The following is a 9774-nucleotide window of genomic DNA, read 5'->3' as shown; positions in this document are numbered from 1 at the left end:
CCAGTACTAGCTGATATGCGCGTTGTCTTCAATGATAGTGTCGTGGAGGGTGCGTTGACAGAGCTCTAACAATATGCGAGAACTGAGGGAGAGTACGTTTGTGGTACGATCTTAACGTCCAACATGTTACACCAGGTAGTTTTAATATACTGAATACATGTAGGTGTATTTTTGCTACTAAATGATGTATTTTTATTTTAACACAGGACATCGATACATTTTTGTAATTAAGACTGTATGAGTAAGTCCAACAGTTTACAGATTGCTTCAGAGACATACATGAACCTTGTAATAAAAATTATCTTAGAAAATTCTAGGTCCTCTTCATGCAGTGTTCAGAGGTCGCACAAGGGTCTCTGCTTGGGGTTGGGCTCCTACATCTATAGTCTGTCTTAAGAGGCGGTGTGAGTTACCTGGCGAAAGCAGCTTCTTGTGCTGGGAGTGGTTGAAAGGAATTCTGGACCGTTAACTGGACGGAGACACAGTCATTCTCTATCCTCCCCACGCCACCTTATCAGTTTGTATAGAACGTTTTCCGGTTTGTTACCATCAACCAATGTCCATACTTGTGGATGTGGTTGTTTTTCACCGTCCCGAGGCGTTTCGTTACGGCGATGAACGCCGTTGTGATGACAGATATATTGCTCTGTAAGGTCACATTTTATCGTACAGCGAGAGAAGTGTCACGGCTTCTGTCAGTGGACGACTTTGTGTGAGGAAATGGTGTCTTTACTCTGCACTATGGCCATTGCAGAGTTTCTTATTTGGGTGGTGGGGAAGTCTATATATACTTGGTACCTATTTCTGTGTCTTATAGTGACGTTTCACACTAATATTCCAAGAGTGACGTGTCCTTTTACTCTTCCTGGCAGCACTGGCAGATCTCGTCCACCATCAGTCTGCTTGCAGCATTGTATTTTGTCACTAAATTTTTCCCGTTATGCCCTGTATGGTTCTTGTGTAGGGGTGGGACATATATAGCAGTTGCGCCACTTCTGCAGATGATCGAAGCTAACTCATCACAAACGTTACTAGTGTGGACAACACAGAAAGATGGGCGACATTCTTTCTAGCAATGTCAAACATTCTACTATAATGTTGCAATAGATTATTTCGCGTTACGTGTTTCTTATTGATCCAGAGGGTAACTGGTAGGGGAAGGACTATTTGGTGCTTAACTGTCAACATCGTTAATCTGTGAATTCGTCTACACTTTTCCACAGGTGAACGTGTAGGCGTGAGCGACTTATGACTGATCTGCTGTGGCCACATGCTCTCTGAATGCTTGATTTTCATAGCGGCTATTGTGCCAGCCACCATGCCAGAGACGATTACGAATACATTGTGAAAATTTCTCATTCACTGCTGGATGTGGTGGCGGGGGGGGGGGGGGGAAGGGGGGGGGGGGAGCAGCACACTCCAAACATCGCTATTAGGGGGCTGGGGTATCCTGTAGGCGTCATACTTTTCACTGGGGTGTTTGCTGATAATAACCGATCAGCTTTGTTTATAAATGCATATTTTGTAGGTGTTAATTATTATACACACAGTTTCCTTGATTGCTATTATCAGAATTTTGATAAGGCATCACAAAATCCAGTAATGTAGTGGTGAGTTGGCAGGGGTTAATCTGTGGCAGTGTGGTATTTCCTATATGTACTCTCTTGTTGGTTGGAAACTGGTAAAACTACAGTGCTTATAGATATTCCAATTTCGTCATTATTTCCACCAATGTGTTCATTTCTAACTCATACACGACTAAAACACTCACACACATATATTCATGTAGTGATGGCTTAGTAATCATAAATAATTTGGGCTCATGCTGCATTTTGATCGGCTGAAAGCATCATGATGGAGACATGATGCTGAGATCAGTCACATGAAACTCGTTTAGGGAAAATTCATAAAATTGTAGAAAAGGCAAAAAATTGCGGAAAATACAAATAAAATACGTAAAATTTGGGAATATATGAAAGAATACCCTAAATGTTGATAAAATATGCAAAACTGTGGAAAATATGGTGGTACTTACTTACCTGTCTGGATGGTGTCTCTGCTAGTCCCTCGAACAACGAAAGACACGTAATATTAAATGGTAATAAACAGATCCTGAGTAACATTGCTTAACGTAATTTGTTATTAAAAATAGATACAGCCTGATTCTCTTCCTATGATGTACAGTTCCAGGGCGAACCCCACCCACTCAAGTGCCCCAGTTAAAATAGATGATGATGGGATTGGGGTGCGGCAATCTCATTGATCCTCGGGGAATAGGAGGGGAGGGATAGAGGATGAGGAAGGGAAAGCTGAGGTTCCCCTGTGTAACACTGAACAATTGTCGCTGGTTCCACGGAGGGAGGGGAGTAGGGGCTAACCATAAGTCGCCCAAGTATGTAACCTCTCACCAGAAGTCCTCGTCAATGAGCTCGAGACAAGATCGTTTCTGAGCCAGAACTCTGATAACGTACTAGTAAGAACAAGTTAGGATGCTCAAGTGCCACTACTTTTCTTTTATTTTTACTGTATTTGCAATGGTAAAATCTAAGTGAATGTGCAGGTCAGTTTGTATTGTAACCTGACGTGGTTGTTAAAAAACTGCTTATTTTAAAACCGTTTCATTCAGTATACGAAAAAACTGTATATGTATGACTATATAAAGACTATGTGAAGAATTCAGTACCATGAATCTTCAGCGCTTACAGGTTGTAAAAGCGTTTACGATCAATGTCTGAAACTAAATGTAACAAAGATTTGTTCCTTGTCAGGGCAAGAAGTTTACTAGTGCTATCGTACTTCTCGTGTGTCTGTGTGTGTGTGTGTGTGTGTGTGTGTGTGTGTTGTGTTGTGTGTGTGTTTTGTATATATATACAGATGTGATTTCTATGGGGTAGTTGAGAATATAAGTGAAGCCATCTTCGCCATCTTCGATCCGAAGCTTTATTTGAACACTACAGTGGTGTACTATGTGTGGTCTTTTTGGAAGCTGGACGACCTTGCCTTCCCTCGTCTTATGAAACGTACGCAGCCACTTTCCGTAGGGACTGCTTTCCAAACTATAGTCCGAACCACAATGTAACTTTCACATATAAAAACCACTGTTAGAGGTGAGCAGGCCGATAACCACCAGCAAAAATTCTATGATGTATCACAGACTGAACTCCAGTCAAATATCTAGTCAATTCAGCTTCAGCGAATGGTTCAAATGGCTCTGAGCACTATGGGACTCAACTGCTGAGGTCATTAGTCCCCTAGAACTTAGAACTAGTTAAACCTAACTAACCTAAGGACATCACAAACATCCATGCCCGAGGCAGGATTCGAACCTGCGACCGTAGCGGTCTTGCGGTTCCAGACTGCAGCGCCTTTAACCGCACGGCCACTTCGGCCGGCCAGCTTCAGCGTACGAAGTAGTGTTTCATTACCTTTCGTATGACGTGCTGCTGTGATCATCTAACTTAGTGTTTTATTATCGTTCTGTTAGTGGAGACGATGGTTTAGTAGGGCGGTTGCGCTGGCTTTAAGTAGCGTTGTCGGACAAGGCGGGAAATGAGGCCCGCGGAGCGGAGTAAGGAGCAATTTATGCTCGCGGCTTCAACGCGTTGGCTGTCGCCGTATATCGCTCTTCACTAGAATCCTCACCAGAACATGTAAGCCGCCAGGTCAGGCAAGAGAGATGGCCGATTGCTGGAATTTACCGTGCGTGCTCAATCCCGTGGATATACGTCCCAGCGAAAGGAAGTCGACCGCGGAAGGATGCGACTGTATACAGCTATTGTGCGTCACGGAAAAATACTGCAAGGCATTTCCTCCGCAAGAAGTATCTCAGGCGTGTTCGTTATTTTAGAACACCTATCACAATGTTGCTGCTAAATTTCCAACTGTCCGCTTTCACCTAAGTAAGGCTCTATTGTGTTGACATCACGTTTACTCTTCAGTAACTATGTCCATATTACGAACATTATCCCAGGTCGTCACACTTTTTACAGTTACGTATTATTTTACACGTTTAGGGATTAGGATCGCATCGTCGGGCTATAACACATCGATCCAGAGATTACATCTGACACATAATAATCACCAAGTCATCTAAGTGTCCAATTCTACCCGTCTGCTTTGATTTGCGACGTAACTGTGATGTGTTGTATGACTTCATTGAGGATTGATTTGTTTGAAATAGATTGTGTTTGCAGAAGGCGTGTCGGAGTAAGCAGTGGCACACACTAGTGTGAGATGTTTATTGTTCCAAATTGATTGGCAGACTTGTTAGCATCGCACTGGATTTAGTGTTATATTTTACTCGATATTTTGGGTGTTTGTTTTTGTAGCCCTGACAGTTATTTTATAGCCGTTAGTTATTGACTACTTATTTTTTTATTTGAAAAGTATTAGTTTTTAATGGTTTGAAACTTATTTTTTGGGTGCCTTGTTTGGCATCATGCATGTATCTCACAACGAAATTTAATGGTCGTTTTTTGGTTGCTGCTATGGCCGATTATATGGCGTCTGCAGTATTAAATTTCTCCAGTTACATTGCCTCTGGCTGAACGTGTGAAGTATTGGCAATGTGCGAAATTTATTAAATTGAGCAAAGTCTCTTCTGTTCAAGCCAAGGACTAGTGATTGTGGCGGTGTGTTCAGTGGGTTGCAGTAACAGCTATTTTGGTTTTTTTGTGCGTATGTGTTTATGTGTGTGTGTGTGTGTGTGTGTGTGTGTGTGTGTGTGTGTGTGTGTGTCTGTTTGTGTGTGTAACCGAAGATCATGTTTAGTAGTTTATAGTGGTAGGTATCGTAGTGTCTATTGTAAATAATTTGGTCTATTTGGGTTGTGATAACAGTTTCGCTGCTTGTGGGTCTTGGTACTGCAGTATTCGTTTGAGCCATATTTTTTTTGTAGTTTCGTGTATGTGAGAAAGAGGGGGAGGGGGGTTCTGGTATCGCCGTTTTCGTTCTGTTCTACTCGTGTGTTTTTTTTCTAATTTTTTTCGGTTTATTCACCATGATTTTTTTGTGTTATTTGTCGGTTTTGTCTGTTTTTGAATGGCGACATTATTATTATTGTGGTGGCAGGCGTTATCGTGGAACAGAATGGTTCCTGCACTCCCTAATTTCTATAGCGTGGAACAATAATGAATTTGCAGCCCTATGAAGACTCTATAAATTGCGGCTTAACATAAACTCAAAATGCCCTGGAATTCTGTCGGACAGAATCAGCCTGTTGCACGATAACGCCTGCCCCCACGCTGCCAAACGAACAAACAGTACGCTTCAGTGATCTGATTGGGAGACACTGTAACGTTCTTCGTAAAGCCCAGAACTTTCACCCTGTGATTTTCACATCTTTGGTGACCTGAAGAAAGAAATGTGTAAACTTCGGTCTCAGCCGGAGAACAAGTAGAAGAGAGTGTGTGGTCGTTATCCGCCAGCAGACTGTATTGTCTCACAGTGCCACAAATGTATTAACGCGTGGGTGATCACGTTTGAGTGGAACCATTCCATGACTGGTGTTCGGTTTCATTCAATGCCCGTCATATCTTAGTACAACTTTCACTTATGCATTTTCTTCTGGCGCTTTACTACCGACAGATTTTTTATGTTGGTATATCTTGAACAATAAATTGAGTCCAGTGACCGCTAAGCAGGCGAAATAATTTTGCGAGCACGAGTTTTTAAGAATGTCTTGATAGGTCCACTTCGTTCCAGTGGACAAAAGCGACCAGTATCCTACCACAAAATTCATAGCTTTGAATGACATTCGTAGAAAACTTTATGGGTTCCACCCTTTCGTTATCAAAAGTTAAGTAATAAATGGCTTAACTCAAACGTGGCCCTAATTCTCTTGAAGACCATCCACATGAAGGACGCTTCAAAAGTGCAACCGTAGTTTAAAAGTTAGAGAAAGAGGGAAATACACTGATAGACACTGGTAGTGGTGAGAGACATGTGGAATACGAGATATTATAGGCTTTTCAGAAGAATATTTTTTACATCAAGAAGTAGCTATCCGCTCACCGTACAAGACATTAGGCTCCCCTTTAAAGAAGAACGCTGGTCGTTTTACAGTGCCGTAGACGATGTATAATTGTAACAGGCCGTCATGTGACTCCATCGATGACGTTTCATGGCAGAGAAGCTGCTGGTGTGGTGATAGGTGGTTGTATTGTATCAACGTATCAGAAGGTTCAGCGAGTAGACAAGACGGAATGGCAGAAATGAGCTGTCAGATTTTTACGTGCCCGTGCCCATGGCATGAAGGAAGTTGTCCAACTTATGTACAAAGAATCGTGTACCACTCGCAGCCCTGTAACAAGTCGTAAGAATTGTGCATTTAAAAAGATCCTATTGGACATGTTCCAGAGACGAAGTCAGGCTCAAACACGACAGAAATTACAGCTGTCACTGAATGCAAGTTATAACGCAGCCGTCGGATTTCCCATTTAATTATCTTAGTTTATTAATTGTTGTGGTCGTCAGCGTACCAGAGTACCCAACGCCGTGTTACAGCAAAAATGTTACACACAGATGTAGAAACTTACTTTGCGTGTTCGCAGAATTTTGAAATCATTATTTTGAAAAAGAGAAAATTTGATTCTCTTTGACAAGATAAATTGCACATTTCTCACTTTCTGGCTCCCCAGAGACATCTAGTGATGGTGTTTCAAAATCCTATGAAATTTTAATAAATAATTACAAATTGAGGTACAAGATTCATGAAGCCACATAAAAGTTAGATGTTGTATAGAAAATGCAGAGTACTTTTCTATAAACTTGGTGGGGATATACTACAACCATAAAGTAAAATCCGCCCAAAAGTAAAACTGTTCGGTCTACTTCTTTTTCATTTCATTAAATGCTCCATCGTTGCATCCCTCAATGGCCACGTGGCCTTTGTATGTTATGCATGTATATGCTCCATAAGCAGACGGTTGAGATGTATCCTGATGACTGCAACACGAAACTAAATTTATACCTTTTTCCCATCATGGGGATCAAGGGGATCTGCCCAGCCTCGGTGCTGACGTTTCGTATGCGGTTTTTCTGTAAGTTTCAGTAATAAGACAATCACTATTATTATGGTCCATTTCAAACATTTTGAAGTAAAAACATCGTGCTGATCAACGTAAGCAGCAGCCGTAATCGAAGCTCATGGCTTCATTATTTCATCTCTCAAGGCTACCCATTCGTCTTCTATTATGTTTCTTGCCCCTCTGCCACTCAATTTTCCCTGATGCTTCCTTTGAAACACTTGACGAACTCGGATTCTTTCAACTCAGATAATTCCTTAATTTCTATTTCTCGGTAATTTCTTCAGTTTTAATCTGCAGTTCATAACCAAAATATAATGGTCAGGGTCAACATCTGCCCCTGGAAATGATTTGGAGAATAAAACCTGGTTTCGAGGTCTCTGCCTTATCATTATGTATTCTACCAAAGAGTTCTCGAGTCTCCAGGTCTCATGCCCGTATTTAACCTTCTTTCATGATTTTAAACCAAATATCAGCGATGATTAAATTATGCTCCCTGTGCAAACTTTTACCAGGTGGCTTCCCCTTTCGTTCCTTTCTCCCGCTCCATGCTCTCCTGTTATTTTTCCTACTCTTTCCTTTCCTACAGTCGAATTACATTCCCACATCACAGTTAATTTTTCATCCCCCTGAACTATCCGAATAATTTCTTTTATCTTTCATTCTATTCACCATCTGCGGAACTAGCTGCACATAAACTTGTACCACTGTTTTGAGTGTTGGCTTCGTGTCATTTTGGGCTACGATAATCCGTTCACTCTGCTGTTCATAGCAGCTTACCCGCACTCTCATTGTCTTATTCATTATTAGACCTGCTCCTGACTTAAGCTTGCTTTTAATTGTGCTTATCTTATCAGAAGTCCAGTTTTTCCAACCATTACATTTCGCTAATTCTTGTTATATCGTACTTCAATCTGTCCATTCCCGTGTTAAAATTACCTAGTTTCCGTAACTGATTAAGGGATCAAACATTCCACCCTCCTACCTGTAGAAAGCTGGTTTCGTTTTTCCTGATGACAATATTTTCCTGAGTAGTTCCCGCCCGGAATCTCGGATGGAGAACTATACTGCTGACCACTCAGGATGCAACACCCTGAAGAAAGCATCCAGATGTTGTGAAATTTGCAGCATACGTTTGCGGCGAAGACAGGTGCACATAATTAGCATTCAGAGCGGGCATACAACACGGGTTCCAGAAACGCCATTTTACAAGCGCTAGCCGGCCGGAGTGACCGAGCGGTTCTAGGCGCTGCAGTCTGGAACCGCGCGACCGCTACGGTTGCAGGTTCGAATCCTGCCTCGGGTATGGATGTGTTTGATGCCCTTAGGTTAGTTAAGTTTAAGTAGTTCTAAGTTTTAGGGGGCTGATGACCTCAGAAGTTAAGTCCCATAGTGCTCAAAGCCATTTGAACCATTTTTTACAAGCGCTATATAAAGGGGGAACAGATTGCGTGTGGACATATAGGTGCGTATAGGGATTGCGGATTATCAAAAATGGCTCTGAGCACTATGGGACTTAACTGCTGTGGTCATCAGTCCCCTAGAACTTAGAACTACTTAAACCTAACTAACCTAAGGACAGCACACACATCCATGCCCGAGGTAGGATTCGAACCTGCGACCGTAGCAGTCGCACGGTTCGGGACTGCGCGCCTAGCGGATTATCCTTCAGAGAAATAGGTCATCGTGTCGGACGGAAATGTGATGCGTATCTGTAATCTCTGGATGCAGGAGGGAACGACGTACCGATGGGACCGATTACATCCACCTCGTTGCACCACTACACGTGATGACAGCTATATTGTGCGTGTGGTAACGAAGTATCTCTCTGCCACATCTGAACCGTATCACAACAAACTCGGCCTGTTGCGCAGTGACTGCTCGTACCATTCGTCGTCGTTTACAGCAGAGTGGACTGTCCAAAAGGTGTCCGTTGCTGCGTTTACCATTGAGTCAACGCCACAGCCATTTGCACCGGCAATGGCGCAATGAATGACGGACATGAACAACCGTATAGAACGACATTGCTTGTATCGACGAATCCATATTCTGTCTACACCACTACGACGGTCGGATAACAGCCTGGTGAGAAACCGTTGTCTTATGCATCGCCATACCGCTCCTGCACCCGGCATTATGTTTAGGGGTGGTGTTGAATTCAACTTTCGCACCCCCGTAATAAGCATTGTCGGTACACTAACCAGCCAGCGTTACAGCTCTGAAATATTGGAGCCTGTTGTCCTCCCTTACATTCGAAGCTTGCCAATGGCCACATTGCAACAGGATAACGCGCGACCACATCTGGTACGCAATTTTCAAGACTTCTTCGTCGCCCATCGGACTGCAGTGTTGCCTTGGCCTCCCTGTTCCCCCAATCTCCCGCCTAACGAAAACGTCTGTTCGATAACTGCAGTATGCCGAGCCTGGCCGTACTACCCGCAGCGACTGCAGAACAACTTTGGCAATATGTGGAATCAGCATGGACTGCTATACCCCAACAACACATGCAGATTCTCTTTCCAATGCCGAGGCGTGTAGCAACGGTTGTAGCCAGCAATGGAGGCAACACTTAATATTGATTTCATCATCTTCCTCACTTCACATGGGGCTGTATTTCCAATCATGTGAATTTTGTACAACATGTTATCTCCTAAGTCAAATTGGCTCCAATATCTCCAGTCCTTCTTGGTGTTGCATTTTGGATTGCCGGCAGTGTATTTTAACACCGGAATATTTACTTAAGAGAATG

Source organism: Schistocerca nitens, chromosome 4, assembly GCF_023898315.1.
Source record: "Schistocerca nitens isolate TAMUIC-IGC-003100 chromosome 4, iqSchNite1.1, whole genome shotgun sequence".
NCBI classification, from domain to species: Eukaryota; Metazoa; Arthropoda; class Insecta; order Orthoptera; family Acrididae; genus Schistocerca; species Schistocerca nitens.
Note: the sequence above shows the minus strand (reverse complement) of the source record.